The sequence below is a fragment of the Salvelinus namaycush genome, chromosome 37 (assembly GCF_016432855.1).
Source record: "Salvelinus namaycush isolate Seneca chromosome 37, SaNama_1.0, whole genome shotgun sequence".
In the NCBI taxonomy this organism is placed as follows: domain Eukaryota; kingdom Metazoa; phylum Chordata; class Actinopteri; order Salmoniformes; family Salmonidae; genus Salvelinus; species Salvelinus namaycush.
The window spans coordinates 26,962,303-26,973,146 of record NC_052343.1 but is presented as its reverse complement, the minus strand read 5'-3'; positions in this window follow the sequence as shown (position 1 = coordinate 26,973,146).

Here is a 10,844-nt window from a genome sequence, read left to right as displayed (position 1 = left end):
TAGACAGATACATGACTAAAAGAAAGTGCATCCCCCAGTACATACTGGGTAAAGACAACCGAAAGAAGCAGGTAAAGAGAAGGTAAGCTGGTACACAATGACTCCCATTGCATAGCCGTCAAATCCGTTTCAGATTTTACAAAGCTCCAGACTCTTCTTCGCCTAGGACAAACTGCCTTTGCCATCAACCACTTCCAGCCAGTGTCTATAAATCGACCCTAGGATACAGGGAGGAGTTATTATATCAACAACCTTTCTCGTACAAGGACTGGTAGCTGGTTAAACCTGGAATGTGTCCAGCTTTTAGAACGGGAGTCTTTTCTTTCCGTTGCCTGATCGATAAAAAAATAGCCTCTGAGAATGGTTATGTTTGGAGGGGAATCCACTGGCCACTCTCAGAAGGTTCCTGTTCTGAGGGTTACAGAACAACTCAGAGGATTCCGGAACCCTGCCTCACACCAAGTGGGGGTCATCGGCTGGGCTGACGGTAAAACGCGAGGATGTCACTGGGTTGGCCCCCACGGGCGACCTCGGTTTGACTGACAAGTCCCCTTTTCTTTTGGAGTCTTTGCCTTTGCTGTTTGCTCCTGGTAGAAAGACAGGAGCATGGTGTAAGTAAGGGAATTAAGGAATTACTATACTACAACTATGCCATACACAAACATACTGTACTAGGGTTGGAGTAAATACTATTTGAATTCAGGGGATGCATTCTAACACATTTCATGAAATCGAATTGACCCCTGTGGCACAAGACATAAACAAAAGCATACAACTGTAAATGTTATTAAAAAAATATATGTACGATAAAAACATTACACAAATGGTATATCATTAGTTAATATACTCTATACGTGTGTACAAACATCCTCTTGTAGAACCAAAGCACAAAAAGGCCCACACTCCCAAGTTAAAAATAAACTTTCTCTCCTTGCAAAGCTTTGAACTGTTCAACTCTGCAGGCTGACAGAGATCATGAAAGTAGATTATTTTGGTGTTGATGCTTTTCTATATACAGTCTATTCAAAACACCCAGAGGGGATCAGCCAAAACTCTCATTATTCTGTGAAATGAAGCGATCAGTGGGAGAGACTGAGAGCGGACGGCTTCTGGAGATAGGGTGGAAAACACATCTTAGACGTGCATTGTTGAGCACCAGATTTATGTCCCCACTCCATTCCCCATGTCACAGCGTGTGGGGGATAATTACAAGAGATACATTTTGGGGGCGCATATTTAGAAAAGGGGTTGGTGTGAGGGGTTCTCAATTTCAGTGAGTGGGGATCAGATGGGAGCTGTCCAATGGGTGCTTGTTATTGTAGTGATTTTATCAAAAGCTTTCTATTGGCTCTAAGAAGGGAATGATGTACAGGACCGTTATATGGTTTCTAATAGCAACATGCATGCATACGTAGTACGTACCATGTAAATCAAATTTAGTGCTTTTGTTAGGAGCTGGAGCTGGACTGGTGCGGGTGGAACTACTCAGCTCACTGGTTGGAGTTTCCTGTTTCAGAAACAGAGAGGAAGAGTCAGGGACTAAAAAGGAGCAGAGACAGTACATGTACATCCAATATAGTGAAAGTGTTAAAAGCCCAAGAGTAACATGGGACTCAATATATGAGGGGGGGAAAAAACTAAACAAACACCTGATCAAAGAGATAGACAGTGATATCATCAAAAAAGGACACGTTTCTCCCTCTGTCTTTCTCTTTGTCTATCGGTTCCCTTGGTGACTTCAGCAGACTCCTGAGCCCCACCCTTTTGCCAACGTCTGTTTCCGTGACAACAATCACCCTCCTGGAGCCTTCGTCTTCCGGCTCTTCTTCCTCATCCTCATCGGGGTCACTTCCTGGGGACGCACCCCTCCGTCTCCCACTCCTGTCTCGGTGTAGCCCTCCCTCCCTGAACCCTCGCTTGGGACTGGAGGAGAGAGGGAGAGCAAGAGGGAGAGGAGGGAGGGAGAGGGAGAGGGACAGGCGAGCCAGTTTGGCTGTGAAATAAAAGAGAGGAATAGATAAAGTCAGACATGAAAGATGGTGTCAGAAAGCACCAATCTATCCATTAGAACATGTCATTTACACACCTGCAGAGTGGGAGAATGTGAACAATGCTGCATCCTATTCATACACATTTCACACACAAAAAAGTCTGGAGGTACCTTTCATTGCTTGGTTTGCCACAGACTGAGGGGGTGTAACTTCTGGCTGCTGGATCACAGTCAGTGGTTCACTGTCAGTCGCATCAGACTCACTCTGGGGTTCAGAATTGGGTTCGGTGTCCGGCTCCTCTTCGCTAAGAACAGAAAAAAAGACATCTTCTTTTATTATCTGTCTGCCTGCCATCATTCAACACAACAGTTTGATAAATCTCAAAATACATAGAGGGCAGTGGAGGTTACTGAGGGGAGGACAACTCATGACAATGGATGAAACGGAGCCAATGAATTGGCATCAAACCATGTGTTTGATGTATTTGATGACATTCCACCGATTCTGTTCCATCCATTACCACAAGCCCCTCCTCCCCAATTAAGGTGCCACCAACCACCTGTGATAGAGAGAACATACCTTCCTACATCCTTCACACTGACTGTGTCTCCGCCCCCATCTAAGGGCTGGTCTCCCCATGGGCGGAGAATGACGCTGTCGCTTACTGTCGCCCCCCGGAGGACGTTCGTTTTAACATTCTCACAGAGAGAGAACTGCAGTCTCTCCTCACACACCTGAAGAAAGGGAAACAGAAGAAGATAATAGGGGTATGAATGTTTAAACATATTCAGGAAAATGGATATTGTAAATTGTGTAGGCTTATACTTTCATACATCTACAAAGTTGTGCAACTTGGGGTTAAAATGCAAGGCTAATGCTCACCTGCATCATTAGGCCATTTTTAGTGGGCATCTTGGAAAGTGACCTCTGGTCCTTGGAGTCAGGAGAATGACATGGTGAAAGGGCTGATGGGAACTGTAGTTCACGCCTCTCCTCCTGAGGTGAAAGTTTAGCCCCAGTTGGGATGTCCTGGACCGCCGATGGAACCGACCTGACCAGCCAGTCAGCGCTCTCAGAGATTCCGTCAACTTCCTCTTTCAGTTCCACTCTCCTCTTCCCCTCAGGCATGGAGGTCCCACAGGTCTCTTCACCTTTATCGCTCTCTCCAGAACCCTTAGTTTTCTGCTCAGGCATCTTCTTCATAGACTCCAACAGCTCCAGATTCCCCAGGAAGAGGTCACCCAGGGTGTCCTCCTCATCCCCAGATATGCAGCACAGCTGCTCCAGTTTCTCAAAATCTTCCAGAGGCTCCTCGTCCAAATCCTTCCACTCAGAGATCAACAGCTCTGGGATGGTGTTGAGGGGACTCTGGGGGAATGACGGGAGTGTGGTGGAGGTGGTGGTTGTGTTTTTCTGGGACAGGTTATTTCTGTCATCCTCGGACATGTTTGATGTAAGGCGGCTCTGGTTCTGGCTGTCACCTGAGAATAATGGAAGTGTTGGATGTACAGGTGAAAGGTCGAGGTTTGCAGAGATCCCTCTGCTGTGGGTTGTGGTGGGTGGTAAGGGGGGCGGCTCTGGGATATCAGTGTGAGGAGGGGGGGGCATTGTTGGGTCTCTCTCAGCACTGGTAATGAAATCTGAGCCTAAATAATCAAGGTTTATAAGACCGCTATCGTCGTCTATTTCTATGACAGAAGGTGGGGGACTAGGAAAAGAATCATCTAAACTCTGCAACCTGTCTTCTTGCATATCAATATCTATACTAGGAGGAGGGCTGGGAAAGTCTACAGAACTGAACTGAAAGTTGTCTCCTTGTGAACCATACAGATCTGTACAAGAGGCTATATCCTCCAAGTCATTATCATTGGGATAAGACACCGGGTCACATAGAAGAGATATGTCTCTCAAATCCTCACCTGTGTTTACAATGTCTACTCCCCCTTCTCTGTCCTCACCCACAAGCTGGCGAATAGAGTCAGCTTCTTCAATGCGTATGCTTGGCTCAATATGTTGTAATCCTGACAAATCTACCTGTGGTACTCCAGTGAGGCAGATAGATACACCCAAATATATACTCTTTACTGTGGGAGCAAGATGGTTGTCTAATTCAAAGTCCTGTTCTTTTTCTATGTTATTTTCAGCCATTGCCCCTTCTTCCATTTGGACTTCACTGAGATGATTCAACCTGTTGAAGTTCTGATTTCCCTCATCTTGAGCAATGTTTCCATCCAAGTCGTTTAGAAGAGATGCAGTTTGACTTTCACTGTCTCCACCCGTCTCAGTGAGTGACCTGAACTGCCTCCCTCTTGCAAAGGTCTCATGCTCTGGGATTTCTCGGTTTTCCACCTCAACCACTAGCTGATCACCTTCAACATTTTGCTCATCATTATCGTCAAACCTATCTGGATTTTCTATATTTTCCTCTTGCTGTACATCAAGTGCCTGGGATAGTTGGCTGTCAATGCTACTGGAGAGAGCCTGTTTCTGGGACAACTCTCCCTTTATTTCCAGGTAGGCTACGCGTCCCTGCCTCTCGTCATTAGAAGTATCTTCACTATCTTGGAGGACGGCTGGATGAGGCTCACTCCCCGCCATTTCATCGTTCTCCTCAGCCTCCCAGAATTCCCGGCCTACCACCAGCTGCTCCCTCTCCTCCCAGGTCTTTCCGAACGCTGAGAAGAATTCCAATCCGAGTTCAGCTTCCTGGTTTCTGTTCTCCGGCGAGGCCCACTGGTCGTTCTCCGATGGCCACAGGTGCAGGTCTCCCTGCTGGAAACGGTGACAGTCGAACTCGCCCCTCACCACTCCTCCCCCTCTCCCCTCCCCCTCCTCCAGAGTGTTCCACAGCTCTTTAGCATTCATCTCCAGATCCTTAGACGACTCCCTGTCCACAGTCTCAGCAGACCCATCCCTGCTCAAAGACCCACTCTGGCTCCCCGTCACTGGTCCTCTTTGAGGAGATTTCTCCTTCATGGCGTTACACAGCTCTCCAGCAGCAAGCTGTTTCTCTGTCTCTGATTTGGCCTTGGCCCTCTCGTCTTCGCTTTCCTCTGAGTAACACAAGTTTCTCAGGCCAAGCTCATTGGCGTCGGTGTGTTGAATCTCCAGACCTTGCCCATCTTCTCTTTCAGACCCCTCAGTGACCCCCTCGGCCCAGAAAGAAGAGGCCAGTTTGCTCTCTTCGTCATTGGTGCTCTCTCCGTCGTTGGGATCCAGTACTACTGGAATATCTTCACTGAGTTTGACCTCGCTGGTTTGAATACCGTAGAACCTAGATAGCCTGGATTCTCTGTTATCATGGTCGCCATGTAACGCTGTCACTGGTTCCGTAGTGTCTTTCATGGAATTATAATTTTCTCTCTCTTCAATACCTGGAAGTTCTTCATTCTCAAGTTTGTTATCCTTTGTCTGATTGGCAGATATTAATTTCAAACAATCTGTCTTAGTGGTACTATTAGAAGGCAATGTCAAGTCTTTGTCTGTGGAGTCATGGAATCTAAAATCATTCGACTCCACATGAGAAATCACACCTTCTGTGTAATGATTACAAATTTGAGTTCCATCATTGTAAGAGAACTCTTTGAGAGGTGCATCATCTAAATTAGAGAACAGCTTAGCTATAAACTCATTGTTCTCCTTGGTCTGTGAGTTATCAGACAGTAGTCCCGGATGGACTAGGCCTTTTTCATCTGACTCTCCACTCTCATTGTGGAACATTCCAGAATCTTCTCTCTGTTCTGATTCTAACCCTGTTTTATGTTCTACTTCTTTCAGACTGAGGTCGTTCTCCTGAATACTTGACATGTCTTTATATCCATCATCACTGTTTTGAGAGATATCCTGCACATGAGCATTCTGCTCAAGAACTGTCTCCTTTTCCCTCTCAATGTCAATTCCCTTATTTGAAATCCTCTTCAAGGGACTCTTTCCCCCGGTTTCTCCCTCATCCTCTAATTCTGTCTTCTCTTCTATTCCTGTCAGCGTCCCCCTCTCTCCGCCTCGTCCGCTGCCGGGTCTGGTCACGCTCAGTCCATCACTGCCCTTCCTGCTAAGCCCCTCCCCTTCCCAGTCACTGTCAGAGAAGTAGGCGGAGTCTCTGTGGGGGGTTTCTGTCCCCAGCACCCTCCAACCACCTGGTCCTTCACCTCCAACATACGGGTCACCTGGGGTCAGACAGTCGGCTGAACTGAGGGTCAAAGATGAAAGGAATGAGTCTGAGGGGGTCATGGTGGAGAGAGAGAGGTCAGAGGATGGGTCCCAGTCTGGGGTGGTGGGAATGGCTGCAGGGCTCTTTTGACTTGGGTCTGACCTTCCTTCTTGGTTGATCTGTGAATTCTGTTTGTTGATTTGTAAATAGCTTTCAACATTTGGGTTATGTGACTGAGCAGTAGAACAATGTGATCTGTCGTTCTTTATTTGACTGTCACAACCTTTTGAACTCTCTGACCCTTCTTCCTTGTGATCTTTAGATTCAATTTGACATGCTCTATCTGTTTCTGATGTCTCTGTTGTTAAGTCATGTAAAATGTCATCAACAACTTCCTGCTTCTGACATCCTTTCCCTGTATCTCTGACCTCAGCATCACCTTTCATTCTCTCACAATTCCTTTCCCCAACATTATTCTGACCCCTGCTCTCTTTCTCATCTACAGAAATAGGTGACTCATCATCACAGGGTTTCTTTTCAGATTCTTCCACTTCTCCGGTAAAACTGTCTTGAGATAAAGACTGAACTTGAGCTTGTCTTGAGAGCTCGACCCTTTCTCTGACTCTCTGTGTTTCTCTTACAGGTAAGGCTGGACCTTCTGAAACGTCCTCCTCTGTTTTTGTACTGGGGAATGTTTGGTAAAGGAGGAGGCCATTTTTTGGCATTATCTCTGAGAACACAAAGTCACCAGGCTGGGGCTGAGAGTCTGGGTGAGAGTTGGTGTCAGCGGTGGGATCTGTGAGTGAGCTGGGTGAGTCCTTGAGGCAGGTTGTGTGTGTGGGACAGTCCTCTTCCTGTTTGACAAACTGTTTATTTGATCCTATTTGCAGTACTGGGATCTCAGGCCGTATAGTGACCTTTATCTCACTCTTTTTTGCCCGTTTAGTCACTTGGGCGTAAATGGCCTCCGGTGCTACATCGTCTTTGCCTCTGTTTGATGTACGTATGGAACTCTCTGATTGGAAACGGATGGTCTGAGAGGAGTCAGGATCTATGCATATTGACTCGTATTCTGGTGACATTGGAGTGGGTGACTGAGACAAGTCCTCGCAATGCTTGTTGGAGGCGGTTGCATTTTGTCTGGATATGATCTCCGTCAAAAAGGTCTCTGCTGATTGGATCTCCTTCAGGAACTCCTCTCTGGTCATCTGTCCCTTCTCTGTCTCCTTCTCCGTCTCCTGTGACTCCGACTCCTGCATCCCCACTGTGATTTCGGAGAGGAGGGATCGGGATCTCCTCATGCCCCTGGAGTATGCCTCCTCGGCCTCAGCATAGGACAGGAGGCCGGGGGCGCAGGTGTAGGTGTAGAGACGCGATTGGGAGCCAGGAGGGTGGAGGAACTTCACCGGATCTCTCTCCATGCCTGCATCCATCCTTCCTGTGTTTGTGATCTCAGTGAGGAATAGATCTCTCTGGGTGGAGCCTTTCCTCACCCTCTCCACCTCTGTCCCCATCTGTGTGTTTCTGTCTGGCCCCAATGTCTGTTCTGCAGAGCCCAGCTCTGTGACCAGCGACCAGGACCGACGCATCCCCCCTCTCAAGGGCTGGAGGAAGTTCCCTGACCTCTCCCCATCCCTTTTCTTCTCCCGCTCTGTCTCTCCCTCCCATGAGGTCCTCCCCTCCTTGGACTTGGCATCATTTGACTCTGACACACTAGAGATCTCAGTCAGAAACAGGTGCATGGGGGATTTCTTGGCGTCAGTTACGCTATCCGCCTGCAGTTCCGCGTCCTCCCTCCAGATGGCAGGCAGGATGGTGGCGAGGCGCGACTGGGTCCTCTTCATACCCCTGGAGAAGAGCTCGGCTGTGGCCGGATCCGCATCCTCTGACAAACTAGAGGTCGGGACGGTTGTCCCTCCCCCACTGGGTTTTTCAGGGGACATAAAGGGGGAGTCATCCTCATCTGAATAGGTGGGACTGGAGGATGAGTGCCTCTCAATTCTGGGGACCCCGGACTCGGAGGGGGAGATGTTGCGGTAAACAGGGCGAAATACGTTCTGGCGTCGTATTGGAGAGTCAAAGTATTTTGAGTGGAAATTGGATGTTCCCTTTGTGTTGTGCAAGGATGCTGTGTGCCGTACACCACCTTGTCGGTCTGAGTAGTCACAGGATAGTGGGTCTCTTTGAGAGTACATCTGGGGCTTACTGTATCTGGAGTAGCTACCTACACCATAGCTGTAATACAGGCCCCTTTGGGGCTTGTAGTGGGGTGGGAGAGGGGGAGGACATGTTTGGGGAGTGGGGTAGATGGGGTGGCTGGACTGGGGTAGGGAGGGGGAGAGTGACGGGGAGGGGGGCATGGTCTGATGAGGACGGTAGAACCCTAAGTGATCATATGATGATGGCAGGCAGCTGCCCATCAGAGGGTCCATCGTTTCTATCTTACCACTCATGGAATAGTGACCCAGCCCAAGCCCTACTCGGTGGTAGCCCAACGGAGGCGCAGGGAGGGGGCGCGAGTGGAGGTGGTTGCCTGATGAGGTTGACATAGAACGTGGCTTGGGAGGCAGGACAGGGGCCTGAGAACCAGTGGATGACCTACTGTCTCCTTCACCCCCCTCCTCCTCCTCATCATCTCCTAAATCCACCACAGAGAAGTCAGTCACCCTACTGGAGGTGTCTTTGAACTCTGCCACCCCAGTGTTGGGGACCCTTAGCTGGACCTCGCTGGATCGGACGGTCTGGATGGATTTCCCACCTCGCCCAGTGTACTCCTCATCAGAACTGTACGGCGCGCGTTCTTTGCCCAGCATTCCGCTGCGTATCTCCACTAGCTCCAGATCTCCAGGACACAACGAGTCAGAACGGAAAGAGTGCGCTTTCGCTTTAAGAGATGGGGACTTATCCTGAGGGGTGTGCTCCTCCAATCGGATGAAGTACTCGCTGGCGAGGGAGGGGCTACGTGCACTTATCACAGGGACAACAGTGGGTGTGTCCAGGGATTGTCTGTGGGAGGGGTTGACCGTCGGGATTGGCTGGGGAGGAGGAAGTGATTGGTAGCCCCGCCTCGCATGGGCCTTCTCCCAGAAGTACTCAAAATTTAACCCTTTACTGGTCTCCGTGACTGTCAGGATGTCATCGAGTTCTGTGGAGGATGGGGTGATGCAGTTCCCCACGGCTTCCAGTAGAGGGTAGGAGTTCCCCCTGTCATCCCTCCCATACTCCCTCTCTCTCTGTCGTTCACTCGCTGCAGCCTGGAAGGCCGGAGGACGGAGAGAATCCCACCGTCTCTCAAATGACTCATCGCTCTCTCCTCTTCTTCCTCTCCCTTCCTCATACTCCTCGTCCTCATCCTCCTCGTCCTCTCCCACACTCCTTCGGGACATCCCTCGCTCAGCGGCCAGAAGGGAGGAGAGGAGGAGGAATACCTCAGCGATGGAGGGGCGTTGGGAAGGGGGGAGCCAACAGGACTGCATGATCTCATACCTGGAAGAGGAAAGACAGGAAAGACAAACACAAAGATAAGGGGGATTGGAAATGATGCAGACAATTACATTGATGGAAGCTACAATCTATCTGCAATATTAAAGCTGATCTACCCCCACCCCAAAAAAGAGAAGGTTTGAGGGGATTGCATATATTAGCTTTGACCTTAATGATCTATTGACAAAGTAGGCCTTTAAAGTAACACATCTGTAATCGACTACTTTCTTCATCAAATGCAGATATCATTAGAGAACCAAAAGTCAAGAAATGGCCCACTGACCAGTAGTCAGCGTGGGAGAGTTTGAGCCGTGGCTGGGCCAGGGTGATCTGTCTCTCTCTGATGACGAAGGTCAACACTTCCTCATCACTCAGGTGCCTGTGAGGCTGAGAACCAAACTCAAACAGCTCCCAGATCACCACCCCAAGAGACCTGGGAGAAAAGGAAGAGAGAGGGGAGAGAAATGGGAGAGAGTGGGGGGAGAGAGAGGGGAGAATGGGAGAGAAGTGGGAGAGAGAGGAGAGAAATGGGAGAGAGAGAGGAGAGGAAAGTTGGAGAGAGAGGGGAGAGTGGCGGGGGAGAGGGGAGAGAAGTGGGAGAGAGAGGAGAGGGAAGTGGGAGAGAGAGGGGAGAGAAGTGGGAGAGAGAGGGGAGAGAAGTGGGAGAGAGAGGGGAGAGAAGTGGGAGAGGGAGGGGAGAGAGAGGGGAGAGAGGGGAGAGAAGTGGGATAAAGAGGGGAAAGAGAGGGGAGAGATGTGGGATAAAGAGGGGAAAGAGAGGGGAGAGATGTGGGATAAAGAGGGGGAAAGAGGGGAGATATGTGGGATAAAGAGGGGAAAGAGAGGGGAGAGATGTGGGATAAAGAAGGGGAAAGAGAGGGGAGAGATGTGGGATAAAGAGGGGGAAAGAGAGGGGAGAGATGTGGGATAAAGAGGGGGAAAGAGGGGAGATATGTGGGATAAAGAGGGGAAAGAGAGGGGAGAGAAGTGGGATAAAGAGGGGAAAGAGAGGGGAGAGATGTGGGATAAAGAGGGGAAAGAGAGGGGAGAGATGTGGGATAAAGAGGGGAAAGAGAGGGGAGATATGTGGGATAAAGAGGGGAAAGAGGGGAGATATGTGGGATAAAGAGGGGAAAGCGAGGGGAGAGATGTGGGATAAAGAGGGGGAAAGAGAGGGCAGAGATGTGGGATAAAGAGGGGGAAAGAGAGGGGAGAGATGT